Source organism: Marmota marmota, unplaced genomic scaffold (genome assembly GCF_001458135.2).
Source record: "Marmota marmota marmota unplaced genomic scaffold, marMar, whole genome shotgun sequence".
NCBI classification, from domain to species: Eukaryota; Metazoa; Chordata; class Mammalia; order Rodentia; family Sciuridae; genus Marmota; species Marmota marmota.
Window position 1 is genome coordinate 16,105,016 of NW_026000082.1, and position 14,995 is coordinate 16,120,010.

General features: G+C 37.5%; 1 protein-coding gene across 1 annotated transcript in view; it reads left to right on the forward strand.

Annotated features, from left to right (window-relative positions):
• The window catches only part of Agbl4 (AGBL carboxypeptidase 4), a 1,414,634-nt gene that overhangs the window by 718,134 nt on the left and 681,505 nt on the right, over window positions 1-14,995 (forward strand). The gene's annotated exons all lie outside the window — the stretch shown is intronic.

The following is a 14,995-nucleotide window of genomic DNA, read 5'->3' on the forward strand; positions in this document are numbered from 1 at the left end:
GTCCTTGGCCCATTTGTTGATTGGGTTGTTTGTTCTCTTATTGTCTAATTTTTTGAGTTCTTTGTATACTCTGGATATTAGGGCTCTATCTGAAGTGTGAGGAGTAAAGATTTGTTCCCAGGGTGTAGGCTCCCTATTTACCTCTCTTATTGTTTCTTTTGCTGAGAAAAAACTTTTTAGTTTGAGTAAGTCCCATTTGTTGATTCTAGTTATTAACTTTTGTGCTATGGGTGTCCTATTGAGGAATTTGGAGCCCGACCCCACAGTATGTAGATCGTAGCCAACTTTTTCTTCTATCAGACGGCGTGTCTCTGATTTGATATCAAGCTCCTTGATCCATTTTGAATTAACTTTTGTGCATGGCGAGAGAAAGGGATTCAGTTTCATTTTGTTGCATATGGATTTCCAGTTTTCCCAGCACCATTTGTTGAAGATGCTATCCTTCCTCCATTGCATGCTTTTAGCCCCTTTATCAAATATAAGATAGTTGTAGTTTTGTGGATTGGTTTCTGTGTCCTCTATTCTGTACCATTGGTCCACCCGCCTGTTTTGGTACCAGTACCATGCTGTTTTTGTTACTATTGCTCTGTAGTATAGTTTGAAGTCTGGTATCGCTATACCGCCTGATTCACACTTCCTGCTTAGCATTGTTTTTGCTATTCTGGGTCTTTTATTTTTCCATATGAATTTCATGATTGCTTTCTCTATTTCTACAAGAAATGCCGTTGGGATTTTGATTGGCATTGCATTAAACCTATAGAGAACTTTTGGTAATATCGCCATTTTGATGATGTTAGTTCTGCCTATCCATGAACAGGGTATATTTTTCCATCTTCTAAGATCTTCTTCTATTTCTCTCTTTAGGGTTCTGTAGTTTTCATTGTATAAGTCTTTCACCTCTTTTGTTAGGTTGATTCCCAAGTATTTTATTTTTTTTGAAGATATTGTGAATGGAGTGGTTGTCCTCATTTCCATTTCAGAGGATTTGTCGCTGATATACAGGAATGCCTTTGATTTATGCGTGTTGATTTTATATCCTGCCACTTTGCTGAATTCATTTATTAGCTCTAATAGTTTCTTTGTAGAGCCTTTTGGGTCTGCTAGGTATAGAATCATATCATCTGCAAATAGTGATAATTTAAGTTCTTCTTTTCCTATTTTGATGCCTTTAATTTCTTTCGTCTGTCTAATTGCTCTGGCCAGTGTTTCGAGAACTATGTTGAACAGAAGTGGAGAGAGAGGGCATCCCTGTCTTGTTCCAGATTTTAGAGGGAATGCCTTCAGTTTTTCTCCATTCAGAATGATGCTAGCCTGAGGCTTAGCATAGATTGCTTTTACAATATTGAGGTATGTTCCTGTTATCCCTAGTTTTTCTAGAGTTTTGAACATAAAGGGATGCTGTACTTTGTCGAATGCTTTTTCCGCATCTATCGAGATGATCATATGGTTCTTATTTTTAAGTCTATTGATGTGGTGAATAACATTTATTGATTTCCGTATATTGAACCAGCCTTGCATCCCAGGGATGAATCCTACTTGATCATGGTGCACAATTTTTTTGATATGTTTTTGTATCCGATTCGCCAGAATTTTATTGAGGATTTTTGCATCTAGGTTCATTAGAGATATTGGTCTGTAGTTTTCTTTCTTTGAAGTGTCTTTGTCTGGTTTAGGTATCAGGGTGATGTTGGCCTCATAGAATGAATTTGGAAGTTCTCCCTCCTTTTCTATTTCCTGAAGTAGCTTGAAAAGTATTGGTATTAGTTCTTCTTTAAAGGTTTTGTAAAATTCTGCTGTATACCCATCCGGTCCTGGGCTTTTCTTAGTTGGTAGTCTTTTGATGGTTTCTTCTATTTCCTCAATTGATATTGGTCTGTTTAGGTTGTCTATATCCTCCTGACTCAATCTGGGCAGATCATATGACTTAAGAAATTTATCTATGCCTTCACTATCTTCTAATTTATTGGAGTATAAGGATTCAAAATAGTTTTTGATTATCTTCTGTATTTCTGAAGTGTCTGTTGTGATATTGCCTTTTTCATCCCGTATGCTAGTAATTTGAGTTCTCTCTCTTCTTCTCTTCGCTAGCATGGCTAAGGGTCTGTCGATTTTGTTTATTTTTTCAAAGAACCAACTTTTAGTTTTGTCAATTTTTTCAATTGTTTCTTTTGTTTCGATTTCATTAATTTCAGCTCTGATTTTAATTATTTCTTGCCTTCTACTTCTTTTGCTGTTGTTTTGCTCTTCTTTTTCTAGGATTTTGAGATGAAGTATGAGATCATTTATTTGTTGGTTTTTTCTTTTTTTAAGGAATGAACTCCAAGCAATGAATTTTCCTCTTAGAACTGCTTTCAATGTGTCCCATAGATTCCGATATGTTGTGTCTGTGTTTTCATTTATCTCTAAGAATTTTTTAATTTCCTCCTTGATGTCTTCTATAACCCATTGATCATTCAGTAACCTATTGTTCATTCTCCAAGTGATGTATGCTTTTTCCTTCCTTCTTTTATCGTTGATTTTCAGTTTCATTCCATTATGATCAGATAAGATGCATGGTATTATCTCTACTCCTTTATATTGTCTAAGAGTTGCCCTGTGACATAATATATGATCTATTTTTGAGAAGGATCCATGTGCTGCTGAGAAAAAAGTGTAACTGCTTGATGTTGGGTGGTATACTCTATATATGTCAATTAGGTCTAGGTTATTAATAGTGTTATTGAGTTCTATAGTTTCCTTATTCAACTTTTGTTTGGAAGATCTGTCCAGTGGCGAGAGAGGTGTGTTGAAGTCTCCCATGATTATGGTATGGTGGTCTATTAGACTCTTGAACTTGAGAAGAGTTTGTTTGACGAACATAGCTGCACCATTGTTTGGGGCATAAATATTTATGATTGTTATGTCTTGTTGGTGTATGGTTCCCTTAAGCAGTATGTAGTGTCCCTCTTTATCCCTTTTGATTAACTTTGGCTTGAAATCTATTTTATTTGATATGAGTATGGACACTCCTGCTTGTTTCCGAAGTCCATATGAGTGATATGATTTTTCCCAACCTTTCACCTTCAGCCTATGTATGTCTTTTCCTATCAAATGCGTCTCCTGTAGGCAGCATATTGTTGGGTCTTGTTTTGTGATCCATTCTACTAGCCTGTGTCTCTTAATTGGTGAGTTTAAGCCATTAACATTTAGGGTTATTATTGAGATATGGGTTGTTCTTCCAGCCATATTTGTTTATTTCTGTTACTAAACATGGTTTGTTTTCCTCTTTGATTATTTCCCCCCCCTTTACTGTCCTACCTCCCACTGTTGGTTTTCATTGTTATTTTCCATTTCCTCTTCCTGTAATGTTTTGCCGAGGATGTTTTGAAGAGATGGTTTTCTAGCTGCAAATTCTTTTAACTTTTGTTTATCGTGGAAGGTTTTAATTTCATCTTCCATCCTGAAGCTTAATTTCGCTGGATACACAATTCTTGGTTGGAACCCATTTTCTTTCAGTGTTTGAAATATGTTATTCCAGGATCTTCTAGCTTTCAGAGTCTGTGTTGAAAGATCAGCTGTTATCCTGATTGGCTTACCCCTAAATGTAATCTGCTTCCTTTCTCTTGTAGCTTTTAAAATTCTCTCCTTATTCTGTATGTTGGGCATCTTCATTATAATGTGTCTAGGTGTGGATCTCTTATGATTTTGCACATTCGGCGTCCTGTAGGCTTCTAGGATTTGGGATTCTGTCTCATTCTTCAAGTCTGGGAAGTTTTCTCGTATTATTTCATTGAATAGATTGCTCATTCCTTTGGTTTGGAGCTCTGTACCTTCCTGTATCCCAATGACTCTTAAGTTTGGTCTCTTAATGTTATCCCATATTTCTTGGATGTTCTGCTCATGGTTTCTTAACAGTCTTGCTGAGCTGTCTATGTTCTTTTCCAGTTGAAATACTTTGTCTTCATTGTCTGATGTTCTATCTTCTAAGTGTTCTACTCTGCTGGTAGTATTCTCCATTGAGTTTTTAAGTTGGTTTATTGCTTCCTGCATTTCTAGGATTTCTGTTTGTTTGTTTTTTATAACCTCTATCTCCCTGTATAGTTGATCCTTTGCTTCCTGGATTTGTTTGCGTAATTCATTGTCGAAGTGATCTTTCATTGTCTGATTTTGCTGTTTAATGTCTTCCTTGATACTCCAGATCATCTGAAGCATGTATATCCTGAATTCTTTATCTGACATTCCATCTGCTGCAGCTGTTACCTCTTCTAAAGTTGCGTTGACCTGCATTGCTTGTGGTCCTTTCTTTCCTTGTCTTTTCATACTGTTCGCGTTTCTTTCTACTTGGTGAAACTGTTGTGTTATTGAATTTTCCCCCTATATATTTATATTGCTCTTGTATAGTTGCAAAGTCTCCCTCGCAGGCGCGGGCAGCGGCTCTGCCCCTCCTCCAATTGGGGCAATGTGCCTACCACGCCGGCAGGCCGCTGGGCTTGTTCTGTTGGTCGGTAGCAGGTCCGCCTACCTTGCAGGCGCGGGCGGAGGCTCTGCCACTCTGCGGGTCGCTGGGCCTGTTCTGTCGGAGGTCACAGTTCTGCCTACCTTGCAGGCGCAGGGGGAGGGGTCGGCTCTGCCCCTCAGCAGGCCGCTGGGCCTGTTCTGCTGGTGGATCGCAGGTCCACCTACCTGTAGGCGCGTGGAACGGCTCTGCCCCTCCGTGGGTTGCTGGGCCTGACCTGCCGGTGGGTCCCAGGTCCACCTACCTTGCAGGCGCGGGGGGAGGGGGCGGCTCTGCCCCTCAGCAGGCCGCTGGGCCTGTTCTGCCGGTGCTTGACCTGCAGGTGGGTCGCAGGTCCGCCTACCTTGCAGGCGTGGGGGCAGCTCTGCCCCTCCCGGGCCACTGGGCCTGTTCTGTCGGTGATCACAGTTACACCTACCTTGCAGGCGCCTACAATGTATTTTTTTCTAATACATGTTTTCTTATGGTGGTTCTAGATAAAGCATTAAAACTGGACTTGCTTTTCTTTAAGGAAGAATAATCCTGAATGCTTGAGCTAGAGAGTGAAAAGGAACAATACCCAAAATATAAGCTTTAAGCGTTCCAGTTCTTATTTTTCCAGTAACTTGCTCTGGATCATGATTTTATCTAGGTCCTACCTTCCAATGTTTCTAAGAAAGAAAAACTGTATTTTTAAATCAGTTGTACAAAATCTTAATTTGGTTTTACATTTATTTATTAACTTCAGTTAAAAAAAGAAATACTATTTTGATTGAAAGACAAAATTCATCTTCAAAATAAATGTAAAGTGTGAAAAATTGATTTTTACATAATGAAGGCATTTTCCTCACAGAATTTCTCTGATAATTACAAATAAGATGATAAATAAGAAGATGGATTTTAAAGAGTAATAAGCTACCCATGCATGGTTGTGTGTCCTTCTCTTTTTCTAAATTCTTTAATTTCATATCTTGAAGAAATTTATTCTTGCCTTTTATAAAGTTGCCTTGGGGATTAGGGAGCCACTTAAAAGAATGAGATGTAGAATTCTGTTTTTAGTTCCATGTGAGTTTGTATTTTCTAATAATCAGAAGCAGTCAATGAGGATTTGGGTGCCTCTGAAAGTATTGAGCATGCTGTCATCTCTAGAGGATGTTGAAGAATGGATCCTGTCATTTGTGTGACCTTTAGAGCCAGTTATAATGCTTAGATTTGATGACTTCCTGGTGTTGTTTTGTTTTGAAACAAAAATCTTTCATTAATCCAGGAATGGTTGTCCTTCATGGTTTATAGTACCATGAAATCCCTTTAGAACTGGATGCACTGTGGCAGGAGGCTTCTAAATGCATTTCCAGACACTTCTCTAAGTATTCTTCAGCTCTCAATTTGTGAAATATCTTGTTTCTGACTGACTATGAGCTACTGAAGGCCAAGGAAGGGATTTTTTTTCCTTTGGGGTTGCTGTGCTAGCTCCTCTGACCTTAAGGATCCGCAGAAAGAGAGAGCGAGAGCATGCGCTGACACCTTTTATTGAGGAGAAGCTTTTCAAATGAGGCAAGGGGTCAGGTTTCAGGGGGCTGAGTCTATCTTCATGATGTCCACTGTCAGCAGGTTGACTGACACCTGGGTAGGCCACACCCAAGGACACAGTAAGAGAAGGGGATACACACAAGGCATTTCCATGGAAGATTCTATCCTAAACAGGGCAAGGGGTTATATTACAAAGGAACAGGTGAGCATAGCTTCACCCATGGGGCTGTAGCAAGACACACCCATGCACGAGATACGACCCTCTCACCCAAGAAGGGTGAAGAAACCTCTGCCACATTTCTGCTACAGAGCGCCTCAACACCCAGCCAGGGAGTATAACCCAGTCACGTGTAAGGTTGTTCTCACACATATTCCCCCTTTCTTAATATAAAAAAAAATGTAACTGGGAAATTTTATCTTTTAGTCACTTGACTCTTGGTCCAAGATCAATCTGATCTGTTATTGAAACACAAAAAGAATTAGTAGAAAACATATCATCTTCACAACACAATTAGTAGAAAACATATCATCTTCATAACACAATCAACACAATAATCTGGATTATTATTACTTCGTCAAACACTCATCAGAAGATTTTTAATCTTTTCCCAATTTTATTGGGATACATTGTGTTTGGCCATAGTAACAGACATTTTCATTGCCATGGCCTTTAGGCCACTCCATAAACCATAGAGCAAAGGGCTCACTCACATTTATTACATTGTCTTCTAGAACATCATTACTTAGTTCTCATCCTTCCATCAGCACTTATCTGACCATGAAGGATTTTGGAAGTAATTTAAGTCAAACATTAAGAAAATCCATACATTGTAAGTTTTAAGACATAGCCACAAAGGCTGCAATTGAACAAGCAAGGAATAATATTTAAAGTAGTCACTTCAGGGATTATGAGACCAGCAGTTTGCCTAAGTCTGGTCAATTGACATACACCTGTTTTAAAGCCTGAATATTAACTTTAGCATATTATAGCTCTGAAATATTAGCTGGCAATAACTAATGATACAATAAGCTGTATTCTTACAGGCTATAGGGTATTTATCATTTTTTTCTTAACTCTCGCATTTAAGGAGTTAATTAGGTCTGTCAGTAATATAAATACTCTTGGAAAAATAATCTTTCCAACAATTGTCCATATAGGTAAATGTAGTCTTAGTCACTAAAGTCCAGCATAATTGGCTGGCTTGGGTTTTTTATCTGCTGTCTAGCATAAGTTTCTGTCACTGGTGTGGTCAATTTGTTGCTCAGCTACTTTGGCTACCTCAGTCGTGGGGGGTAGAGATGTGGAATCAACACACAGATTCTGGGAGCTGCTGAGAACTGACTGGTGACAAACCTCAAGTTGAAGTCCAGTAGCTCAATTGATTTTTGGAATGTACACAACTGTTATAGGGTTTAAGTGGGGCATGCCCATCAATCATACATAAGCAATATATCCATAAGTCAATCATCTTCTGCCTAAAGTAACCACACTGTGAGGAAAAATATTGCTGTCATGGTGGAAAGCAATATGGAAGGGCCTTTGTTCCTAAGGGAAGAGGCTTACTGAGTTAGGGTAGTTTGGCCTGGTAGTTAGGCAATGCTAACCACAAGTGTTGAGCATGTGGTTTTATTGATGCCTCGCTACAGCAGAGCACCCCATCCTGATTTTTGTTTGTTTGTTTTTGTTTTTCTCCCTTTTGTATTTAGCTTATGTTGGACAAAAGAACCTTAATAAATCTTAGTATAAATCCTTAGTAATAAATATTAGTAATAAATCTACACTTATTACTTAGTTAAATGTACACTATAGAGATAGCTCAGGATCTCCCTAATATGGTTTTCACATATTTAATCTTCATAGTACAGCAAAACTATAAGAAGTATAACATTTTTATTGAAAGTTGAAGAAACAGCATCTGGAAGGGTTAACTGATTTGCCTGAATTTACTCTCAGATTGGAAGGAGGGGAGCTGGGATGCAAATCTGTAACATTGAAGTTTTAAAAGCCCACCTTTCTAAAGAGAACTTCAGAGTAAGAAGGAAGAGAGTCCCTTAGGTCTTAGGGTCCCAGATCTGATGAAGCTATATTGGCTGTAGACTTAGAAGAAACACTGGATGTTGTACAAGGCAATAGAGTGGACAAAAGGGAAGAAAAATATTATTTAGTGAACATATACTTCATGCTGAGAAGTATGTTAAGCTCTAGCATATTATCTAATATTATCTTCTCTATATTCTTCAAATAGCTGTTTTTATTCCTCTTTTACCCAGAAATAGTTTGAATCTCAAAAAGGTTAAGGAATTTATCCAAAGCAAGGTAGCTGTCAAGTGTCATATCCAGGATTCAAACCAAGTCTTCATGAAGGCAAGGTCTATGCTTATCCTACCACATAATGATGGAAAGAAATTGAAGAAACAGAATAGTTTTGCACAGAACATTTCACACAGAAAAGAGTGATCAGGAAAAGTATCAAGGACAAAGGAAGTATAATTCAATTATTAAGAGATTTATCTGTTTGGTTTCTAAGTTCCAGTTTATTTCAGCTCTAAGAACAATGGGTTCTGGACATTAAGATTAAAGCCTGTAGCTATTTGAGAATGTGTCTGAGATGGTTTTATCAAGGTGACCTTCCTGCAGTTTGTTTTAAAATAGAACCAGTGAACTTTAATAGCTATCTGTGGGCCAGATATTTATTACCCAGGCATGCTTCATACTGGTCAGGTTAAAATTCTTTATACCCTTCTAAAGAATACACACAAAAAATAATTAAAATGTTTTAAAGTCTTGCTTAGATTATGAGAAAAATATCTACTTTCTCCCTCTTTACCTAAACAGATATAAATAGTTGCACTGGATTTTTTAAAAATACAGGAAAGTGTTGATCAATTGGCTAATGGAAAGCAACCCAAATGTCTTGCTCATCACCGTGTTAAAGGAGTATCTTTGGAATCTTTGACAACCAAACTTTCCTGCTGATTGAATGACCCCCAAGAAATTAATCAAAAATGAATGAGCTAAACACATTGCTCAGAAGTTACCTGTTCTTTGAGTTTTGTTATTTTTCCCATTTTTCTTGGAGACAGCAAATATTCCACTTACTGGGGTCTTTCGGCATTGCAATGTGATAGGAAGTTTTCTTTTATGTAAGTTTTAAATCCTGTTCCTAAATTAACAATGTAAGAAGAATTTGTCCATGTAAGCCTCTCATGGGCCATGCATTTCTTAAAAAGTTTTCACCATCTGATACATATATTTTTTTCTCTATCACTTACTTTGATTCTCTCATGGATGTCATGGCTTGGTTTGAAACCATGGCAAAATCCAGAGATTTCAGTCTCTCCCCTGATACTAATTTAAGACTTGGCTACTATCTCAACTTACCAACTTTGACAACTTTGATTATTTAGAAGAAACTTGGGTTATGCTAAGACCTTTAATGTAATATAAGACGGTTGAAACCCCAGGGGAAACTTTTTTTTTAATTTTTAATTTATTCTTTAGTTTTCAGTGGACACAACATCTTTGTTTGTATGTGGTGCTGAGGATCGAACCTTGGCCCCATGCATGCCAGGGGAGCACACTACCACTTGAGCCACATCCCCAGCGCCCCCCAGGGGAAACTTTAGGGTGAGTTGCAAGATATAAAACTTGAAGGGTAGGTTGACATCAATGTCATGGGGTGAGTTTTGCTAAGAGGACTATCTTGTGGTGTCTTTTTTTAACAGTAAAAGACTTATATTTTTATAAATGTTACAAAAAAGAGAAAAACTGTCTCCCAGTAACATAGAAAAATAGAGATTAGATTTCTTTTCCCCTAAAGTTCACCTTATGATTGATTGGAAGAGATGTATATCAAATCCCCTTATAAATGCTACCAGACCATGAGAGTGGTTAACATATTAAAGAAATAATGTGTTGCTTCTCAGTGAGTTACTATCCTGTGCATTACAGAAAAGGAAGGATGCAATAGTACTTGGTAAATTTCTGATCTTTGTGATACAAAACTGTCTTAGGAACAAGGCATGGTGGCCATGGAGGAGTCACTGCATTGAGACAATTCCAGGGAGAAAGTTAAACTCAATATATTAAGTCATTTTACATCATCATTTTGTGACTGATTGAGAAGTGAGCTGATAAAGAAATGTTGTGAGACAGTATAAAGACTATTCGATTAGCAAAAATGACTTGTATCCAGAGGACTTTCGCTAGAACCAGCATCTTCCTTTACCTCTCTGACACTAAATTTCCTGACTACTGTCCAGGATCACATTAACCACTCCATGATGTCCTCTTATAAAGTTTATCTTTCTACATGGATGGATTGTTTTGTTAATGCCATGTTTTTGCCCAACTGTCCTCTCCTGCCCTTAGTTGAGTGCCAACTTGGCTACCTCTGTTGGTATCCACCACCTTGATTCTTCCAGGGGTAATCCCACATTTGTCAATCTCTTAGTCACTGAACTTGACTGGCCCTGCCAACTGCCTCTATAAATAAATCTGCCTCCTTAGCTCCATCTCAGAAACCAGTGTGGGTTTCTGAGGTCCCAGAATACCTTGTACAAGTGACCACTTCATTTTTTTAGTCCTTCATCAGATATCTGGAAAGATCTCATGAATGAGAAAAATACATGCAAATAGAGTAGTTTTTTAGAGGTCAGGAACAGAATCAGTAGGAAGGAATGATAGAAAAATATAGTTTGACATTCCCCATAATTAATATAATTAAAGAATGATTGAATTCCCTTAATTAGGCAGTGAAGTCTCTATCACTAGAGCTATGCAATCAGAGAATAAGTGATTCCTGGTCACAGGAAGGGGATTTTTACCCTAATAGGAAGACCGGATTAGACAGCTTTTAAGGCTTTTATGAACATCTCAGCAGTAAGTTTTTTTTTTTTTTTTTTTTTTGGTTAAAAAGTGATAAACAAGAGAACAAAAGCTGTAATTCATTCAATATACTTGAAGCAGTCAATTTCAGAAGAGTCTATATACACTGATACATGCAACCAAAGATGGTTAATTTGTTTATTCATTCATTCAAACATCGTTTATTGGGTTTTACATAAAGATTGCGCATCTGTTCCAGGTACAATGCTATACACTGAGGATTCAAGAGAAATAAGGTTTAGGACCAGTCACCAAAGGAGCATTGGCTAATTATGAAGAAATAAATATCATTTTATGCTTAATGCTCTAAAGGAAGGGCAAACCAAGTGTAATGGAAGCACAGAGGAAAAAGAACAATTTCTTGCATAAGCTGTGGAGAGTGTTGAAGAGTAGATGGATCTTAAAGTGCAAAAGAGTTCAATAGAGGGCTGGGGATGTGGCTCAAGCGGTAGCGCGCTTGCCTGGCATGCGTGCAGCCCGGGTTCGATCCTCAGCACCACATACCAACAAAGATGTTGTGTCCGCCGAGAACTAAAAAATAAATATTAAAAAATTCTCTCTCTCTCTCTCTCTCTCTCTCTCTCTCTTTAAAAAAAAAAAAAAAAAAAGAGTTCAATAGAATAAAAAATGGGAACTGGACAAACATTTTCTAGGCAAAATTTAGAAAAGGTTTGGATATAAAAGAGCAAAGTACATTTAGGACAAATAAGAAAGAAAATGGTAAATGATATTGAAGAAAGAAAAGATAGGAATAGGCTAGAATGAGGTAGGCAAGATTCTGCTGACTTTGAACACTATACTTGATTTAACTTTTAGGTTACAAATCATGTACCTAGCCTAGAACAAACACTAAGACATATAGTTCCATCTCTCTCTACTTCATCCTTTCCTGTGGGTGGATGACTAGATAGATTAGAGAAACTGAAGGCTTGTCATTTGTCTCCAAGGTCCTATCTAGTCTCACGCTTGTGGGTAAGACTTCCACACAGGCATGTTTTATCCTGGCTTTCCAGTTGTCAACAGTACAGACGCTGTTAGAAGGTATATTATGTGAGAAGAGGTTAGAAATCTGGCACTCATTTCCATAATACGGGATAACTTCAGATAAATAATTTCCTTTTGTCTTGATAAGGACTCAAGGAGAGCCATAAGGTTGTTGGAAGGGAGTCCCAAATCAGTTGTAGCTGTATATTCCCTGTTTATACTCTGAACCAATCATATATCTCACAAAATGTGGATTCAAATGGACATTTATACTGTTGTGTTTCACAAAATGCAGATTCATTTGATAGTTTTACTGATTGTAGCTTTTTGCTATTGTGTATCCTTAACTGAAAATACAGTATTTATATGAAAGTTTTGACATGTAAGAGGACTTTATTTTTGCAAATATGGCATCCAGTAGACTAACTGGAAGAGAAATTCAGATTCTGACTTTGCCACTTAACTTTGTACTTTCCACATTATAATTTACTGTTAGTGTGAGTATCTCCTTTATTGTGGGTTTTTCAGAGTCAGATATAGTCAGATATCTTATTCATCTTTATGTCTCCTTAGAAGTGATACTGACAAAGTAATACAATCAATATATGCCTTCATATCTCATGCTTTGTACTGCATCTACTGGCCATATAGCCTTAGGAAAATTATGTAAGTTCCTGCCCCTTAGTTTCCTCATGATAAATGAGGGATAATAGTATATTATTCTGAAGCATTTTGTAAGAATATAGGGTAGTAACACATATAATAGAATCTTGCATAGAGGTGGACAAATTGCAGATGATCAAAAATGTTCCTTTTCTCCTTAGCATTTGATTAAGAATGTTCCTAATTTTTTAATCAAGCAATTAAGATTTTCATATTGAATTTCTGAATTACTTTTAATGGAGTAGTGAATAAGTTTGGGAGTAGAAGAGTAAGAGAGGTTGGGAAAGCAGGTAGAAGAAGCAATAATGGCCACAGGAAGGCAAGTTATTGGGCTATTTAAGTAATATGGGTAAGAGCTCATGAAGCTTAAACAAAGGCAATGAAGGTGGAGATAAAAAAAAAAGAAGATAGAAAACCCAGAAAAGTAAGACTTTGGGGAGGAGGTACTGTTCCTGAGAACAGTGTTTGATGATAGTGGAACATCTACCCTCTGCTTTATAGGTATGGAACACATTTGGATATAGTCCGGGGAAAATCAGGTAGGTTGGGGTTCGTTGAAGAATCTGTAGTGATGTGATTATTTCTTAAAATTAGATATAAGGAAAGGAAGTGAGTTCTCAGAGTGTTTGGGGATTCTAGTAGAGCTTTGGCCATTTACATACTATCCAAATAATTTATGCATAGGTGTACTGCCAATCAGCAAACAGCCCCCACGAAAAGAAACCAATAATACCAATAACAAAAAAAGAGACTGTTCTTCCCATAGTTCATCTTCGGAGAATTTTAGTACCTATTACCTATACAATGGAGGGGGTAGAAACTGTCCCTGATAATGACCATCTGATATATACAGGAGGAATATTCATGAGTTGTTTAAAGAATTTATTCTAGATTTGTGCCCTTTAACCCAGCCCAGCACTAGTTACTCCTCTTATTTTTAGTTTTATGTATCCTTTTGAAAAATGATTTTTAAAAGCAATATGCAAACTGATCAATCATGCAAACAAGGCAAAACTCCCACAGAGCACATGAGGAACAGAACAAAGATTATTTTTGTCTCTCTAGTTAGGATTTACATATGCTGGAATATTTCTGACAGGTTCCTTGTGGCTCTCCTGAGGGGGAAAAACATCATGAATCTACATATAAGTAGAAGATGATAGAATTTCAATGAAGAAAAATACACTGACTTTTTTACTTTCTTGAGTTTTTATTACAAGAGTTCTATGACACTTAATAGCAGTGAGTGTTTGTGCCAATTGCTGATAACTTCAGATAAATAATTTCCTTTTGTCTTGATAGAAAGAGCCTGAGAATTGCTTTAATCAATTTTCAAAAATGTTGCAACAACCAATATATTTGATATTGCTTTGTCCCCTACCCCCACCTGCTTCAACTTCAAGGTATTTAAGTCATGACTCTGTGTCAATATTTTGCTAAATAGTAAGCTTATTATTAGTCTCAGACTAATTCAGATGGAATCTAAAATTAGTCTTCTGCTATAAACACAGTGCCCTATGGGTCTGGGTTTTGAGTTGAGTGGGGAACATGAGTGATTTGCATGGTTTTGGAGAGCCCTTCTGTATAACAAGCAACTGGACTTCTGCCTCAGCTTCTTTGTCTCAGTCTAGTTTCCCACTAGGACTGGATAAGACCGGTGCTCTGTTCTGATTTTCATCTTCCTTGACTAAGATTCTGACACTTGCCTCTAGTCAGTCATATTCCTTGATAAAGAAAAACTCCCTGTACTACCCTGAATGAACTCAACCCCAGAGTCTTTACCACCTGCTTGATATTCGACTTACTTTATACTTGGATTCCATGTCCATGCCACTTACTTACCACATGAGGTCCCTGGAACACAGTTCGGCACCAATCACTTTGGCTTAACTTTGGGCATTGTGATTTGGGTGATAAATAAGTAAATGGTTTATTTCCCAATTTCTTTTTCTTTTCACCTTTGTCTATTTCTACTCTCCCTTGATCTGCATCACTGAAGTTCTTTCCCAAACAAATTATGAGCCCTATCATGGGTCAGGTTTCTGGGATGTTGCACCTGCCAGTGTAATTATATACACAGTACTAAATCTGTTTATGTTTCTCACTTACCTACTAGTCTTAAACTGTGAATAGGGAGTTTTATGTATTCCTGTGCTTCCAGGAAAAAAAAATAGGAGATTAATAAATGAGTGTTGAATTTAGAAGCTTGAGAAAGATTTTTGGGCCCACAAAACCTAACCTTTGTAGGCTCACACCCATGTTGGGGAGACAGGACCTGTCTGCCATGACTGGAAGCATCAGATTATCAGAGCCTTTGTATCTAGTGTTGGGGAAATACCCTGGAATGCAGAGCTAGCAAGATCTCTGTGGATTACAGAGGACAGAGAATAATTTCTAAGGAGGTAAATAAACAGATCTGTCCAGATTTAAACCTGTTAATACACTCAAATCCTCCA